Raw genomic sequence first — 6,119 nt, 5'->3', positions numbered from 1 at the left:
CAGAGGGATGTTAGCGAGGCTTGGAGGGCAATATAAGTTGCAAGTAATCACAAAACTAGGGACTAGTTCACTACCAAGCAGGTTAAGTACAATTTGCCTTCGTGGTGCAGTTGCACAGCAAGTTGGGTTTACTTGCATCGTAGCAAAACCAGCTTTCTTAAACTATATTTGACGTCGAGGCTTCCATTCTTTGGCCAATCAATATCTCAAAAACCATAATCCAAAAATCTATGGTTTGACACATTTCCAATTACATTCGAATTGCAAGGCACAATTCAACTTCTAGAACACCTTGACTGCTCACGCATTGCTGATCTAAGAGGGCAGAAGCAAGGCACATAGGGTGCAATTAGTCTTCTCAAGGTTATGGAGGGTTGTCTAACAGCAATACACCTACAAGTTGTAATTTCTTGGCATGAATTACAAACACAACCGTCTAATGCGAAGGATGATCACAGTCACAGTGAAATTGCAGATTCCGTACCCTTTTGTTTTCTATTCATATCTCACAAACTACTGCACCAATATGCACACATTTTGGTGGGCATGTAGATCCATGGGTCTTCTAACTACTCACCAAAATTCAACTCAACCGGACACCGTTTGACCATCCAAACAATTCATCTACCAAAACTGCTGTGTTCTGAAAAGGGCAGCAAACCGAGCCGACAAGATATCTCTCAAATCCGATGTTTTACTCAACCAATACTCAAACCAACTTAAGACATTGAAGGGTCCTAAGCAAGGAATGAGATCACCAAGTTTGGGGTCAATCCAACGTCGTTTGAGTCACTAATCGTTGGCTTGAAGATGTTCAGTTTTGTACCCTAAAATCTGGACATATTTCTCGTTCTTCTCTTTCTTTGCTTCACACGTTGTGGTGTGTGTTCTATACTCTCGATCTCTTTGTATAGCAGCAGCAGCAGCTCCTTTCTCTAAGGATGTAGACTAAGATTTTCCATATATGATTCTCAGGAAACAACTTAAATCGTTTGATTTAGACAGCAACTTGACTATGCACAAGCATTGGACTTGTGACTATGCTTTCGGAACACAAAGCATACTCTTCATGGAGGGACTGTCCTACAGAGATAAGGGAACGTCTCTTATTATCCTTCTGTGCCTCATCCAATAGAATTCGGAACAATCCTTTGATAGCACCATATACATAACGATGCTGATCAAAACTAGGGATGTGTTTTTGCTAGCTCTTTACTTAGCTGATATAGCATCCAGCACTATCTGTGTGATTGTCCAAGATGGACTTGACTTGACAACATAGGGCTTGGAGAAGGAAGCAGCACTAGCATCGATGACCGGCTTTGCTGTTCGTTTGCTTAACATTGTTCTGTGAGATCTGGCCTTCATAATTAGCAAAAGGTTGTCACCTAGCCGGAGGTTAAGCTTCCTACTAGTAACTAATCAGTTGTCTCTCAACACTAAAAGCTCTAAACCTTCACCCTTGCCCACCTAGTTGTGATTGACGCATAACAGATGGTCGCCATCGAAGTCAGTTGGCAAGGGGTCACACTAGAGATGGTTGATCTCGACTGTGCAATCCGCATGCACCTAATGATCAAGACTTGGATAGCCAGTTCATAATTATAATGTGACGTTCGATTCTTATCTGACTAACAACTTACCCAACATTAAGTGTTGTGCGCCTTTCTGATCCAACAATGATGACATAAGTTGTTCACTAGGTGACGGACGTCAATACTGGGACAACCAAGTGGAGTCACTTGTCTACCACCTCTTGTAGTCGGTTAATGTTTATGTCGGTGACCAGTTCTTCAAAGGTTATCCTTTTTGTGACTTCAACAGGAAGCTCTACTACTTTCGGTCAGATATATGGATCTTCGATAAGATATGGAGAGATAACCAAGGAAGAGCTCACGTGAAAATAACACATCGGTACAGTTCGACAATGGATCATGACTAGAAACCTCGATACTAGCGCGCACCCAGCAGCACAACCATGCGTCGGCCGCCCACAAGGAGGCCCTAGGTTCCGTCGCGGCACCATAGATCACTAATCATGGCACCATTACTGGACAAACAACCAAAGTGAAATTTCTAGTGGCACCAATTAGATTGTAAGAACAAGCATTGTGCAAAAGAGGGATATCAAACAAGGATAGTCACAAGGTTAGGAATCAACAAGGAGGCGACCAGAAGATCAAAACACAGCGCAAAAGAACATAGCCTAATTGCCAAAGGCAACTAAGCAGGAGACTCTTGCTTAATTTCCATATACGCCTCGTGTCCACCAAAGTGATTACCAGATAAAGATTAACATGAGATTTGGTCCTGTCTAGCAGCAACAGGAGATCAAGACTGAGAAACATCCAGAGACTTGAAGGAGTTGGAGACAAAATACACGAGACTCGAGGGACAGAGCCATTGCACTAACTAGGGATTCAGTTGATAAAGCAATGACATGATCTGCGCAGAAAAGGTTCCAAAGCCAGGGCAGATAGCGATTAGCGTTGCACTAGCTCATCCGTAGGAGAAAGAGCAATAAGGTCCAACAAGGATTTTTGAGCAGGGTCCTCCCACACAGGAGCGGGACAACCACGAAACACGCAAGCATTCAAGGAAACTAAGCTTGGACCTAAGGTCAAGCAAAGGCATAGATAAAGTCTTCATAGCACAACGTTCAAGGCTAGCAACCACGTGTACAGGCTCAGGCTCCCAAGAGAGAACCTAATTGGAGACGACAACTGTGCGATTATGTAACTTGAGCGTTGTTTTAGGATAAAGCTATTTGACACTTGTATGCTTACCGAGGACAAAAGGGTGACAACTATGGCACTACCTAGATAACGAGCATCCATGCCTACATCATGGTCTTAAGCGAGCATTTCGAAACACTCAATCCGATTAGCTTAAGCGACTATTACTAAGCACAAAGCTCGTACATAATAAGCAGTCACCTACAGTAACACCACTACACATAAACATGCGAACCTGGTGGTAAGGTACTGTTATCTTTTATTTCCTCTTTACTGAGTAGGTGGATATCTCTATAAAACAAGTTTTACTTACATTTAACAATTTAGTTTTTGAAGGGGTGAAGTTTTTGCTAATTAATAACTTGTCCTCTATTTCCTTTGGAAGCAATCATACAAGACGAAACTAATCACAAACTACCTTCAAGCATAGCTATTCAAGCAGCATGGGACAAGGCATTTTGGCTAGCTTCACACAGGGAAGATAGTAACATCACATGGATCACAAGTTACTTACTATTAGAACAAGGTGAGGGAAGCATATTTATGCACAAGCACAATCATGATGCATGCTCGTCCTATTCGTCCTCACGAAATTGCCAGCCTAAGGTGGCAATCACGTTCTATGTCGGTGGCATAACATGTACTCTCTCGATATATAGCTAGTCGTCAGCTATATTCAATCTACGCATTTGTGGTTAGCGTACCTGCAGGCAAATTCATTGCAGCCCATCCCCACAAGAGATAAATAAGCACACAATGAAAGCAGTAAACTAAGATACTCCCCATATATACATCCCCAGATATATATACTTCGGTATCCATAGCTACCTGATAAATATACCCGCAATTAAGTACCTTCATATATACATGGGTGTAACATGTAAATATTATAGTAACCACAGCTAACTCTCCCCTGGACCGACAGTTGGACGGTCATGCTCTCACAACTCCCACTTACATGGGCGTAGAGGCAATTGATCCATACATTACCATTCAAGTGAATGACATCCATACAATAGCACGCCGTATGGACGACGAAAGTAAAAACCCCCAAGTTAGTACTTAGATAGCCACCTAATAGTCCTTAACTGGGCATAAAGGAGGATGTCGCTAGCATAGTTTTGCAAATTAGTTTTTGACAAATTTGCCTGTAGCTAAAGTTTTAGTAAAAATAGGCCTTTTTAAAACCAAAACATTGTTTTTAAAACAATGTACATGATAGTATTATGCTTAATCTTGCTCTGATACCAGCTGTAACAGAACCGCCCAATTTATACAAGATCAAGTATGGCTGTCCCCGCTAACACGTTGACACACACATACCTTCACTCATATAAACCCGGTAGTCCGCCGAGTGTCCCAAAAGACCTCGGTAAATCAACATCACAACCAAGATCGTGTGATTAAGCAAATACACATCACATACACAGGGTTGCAGCGGAAATAATATTACAAATGGTTTCACAAATAAAAGTGCGAGTTTGGGTTTCCAAAACCGCTTAGTGAAAACAACATAGCTTTCAAATGATTACATTAATATAAGTTCCAAATATATTGCTAGCATAAGTGACATCATCCGATAAAAGCATATAGATGAGAAGTAACTATAGAATCACCGAGCCACCGGCGGTTAGCCACCATCTTCACAGGCCGAGAACTTCACCTGCAACATGGTGGGATAAACCCTGAGTACGAGAAGGTACTCAGCTAGACTTACCCGTCAAAACCAGAAATAAAGGACACCAAGGGTCATGCAAGGCTTATGAGGTGGGCTAGCTTGACACAGTTGCATAAAAGAGCTTATGAACATAGTAACCCATTTAAACTTCGCATCAAGTTTATCATCATTTACCTGTCCACTAGATTTGCACCTGTACTAGAGCACTCACTTATTAGGAGCAATGAATATTAACCATAGCAGGTATAATAAGGCTGTCATCATCATATCATCATTTCTGAACCATTATGTTATTTAGTGTATCTACTTTGGAGATAAGCCCATCAAGTTCTCACTAACCGGGAGAGACGGCGACTCGAATCGAATTACAACTCAGCTGAGGGGGTATTCCTAACTCTCACCCTGGCATACATTGCAAGGGTAGCCGTGGGTCACCTTTGGGACAACTCGGGAACCAAATTCACGGGTTCGATCAGCGCCAGCACTCTCAGGGATTACCCTTCTGCCAGGACGATCAGGACTTTTAAATCACCTGCCCTTGGACTCACGCCGACGGCTCCCTTCCGAGGCTCACTTTATACTTATCGACTCTCGGCCTGAGGTGAGCTACTCGGCTTCGTGGTCGGTCTCCAGACCTGGCCAACTAAGAGAGAGGCATGCGTTCAACATGAACATGAAAGGCTCCAAGATTCAGTCCTTAAGCGACACAAACGGAGTCACTGCAAACTGGCAAGCCTCCGCCCGGTCTTCAATTCAAATTAAGACAGGTTCTTTTCCACGATAGCAAATATAGCCAACCGTGCCATATGTATGTCCCTATATCTCGCAGGTGACATGAAATCACCTGACTTCTACCGCATTTAAGCAGGGCTAAGCACTACATGAGCCCGAACTACATAGGATTCAGGGTATCAATAACTGGACAAGGATTGGATAACCAATGCAGCAAGTGTTTGCATCCAACACCTAAACTTAATGCAACAATATATATATATATGTATCAATAATACTTTAACTGTATTTCAGAAATTAGGAGGCTTAATATGCTCTGGGGCTTGCCTGGGATCCGACACAAGTCAGTTCAGTTAGCTTGCACCATCCTGGTGACACCTCAGGTCCTAGCACTTGCTTAGTCCTTCCATCTTCGGGATAGATCCATCAAACGCTGTCTTCGGGTTCGGCTCCAACATCACGTCCTTCACGTGGTTCATCTAGCGCACCTAGATGAGATGCAATATGCAAGTGTATGAATACATGGAAGTGCAATAGACAATGCATCGCATGCAGTAAGTAAGACAAGCACAAGGTTACATTAACATGCACAAGCACTTCACATTGCCTACTTTAAATATTGCACAATTTATCATCCCACGATAGCAAAGAAGACGACAACACCAAGCATGACACAAGTTTCCCAAGACCTCAGGTACTCTAACTCAACCATCATCAAAGGTATGAGCCACACTTAGCAATATACAAGCAAACAACTATAATTGGAATCTGTCAATTTCTGGACATGCAAACAGCAGCTACAAGATTTAGCTATAACTAGAGTTACCCAAATCCAAATGACTTACAAGAAGACATTCTGGAAATCTTTTGAAATTATCAACATTTCATCTATAACCATCATAGCATGATTCACAAGTTAAGTAGGTCGAAATTATACATTTACAGAAACTGGTCCACAATTGACAGAGAGGAGC

The sequence above is a fragment of the Miscanthus floridulus genome, chromosome 10 (assembly GCF_019320115.1).
Source record: "Miscanthus floridulus cultivar M001 chromosome 10, ASM1932011v1, whole genome shotgun sequence".
NCBI lineage: Eukaryota > Viridiplantae > Streptophyta > Magnoliopsida > Poales > Poaceae > Miscanthus > Miscanthus floridulus.
This window is presented reverse-complemented; position numbering follows the sequence as displayed.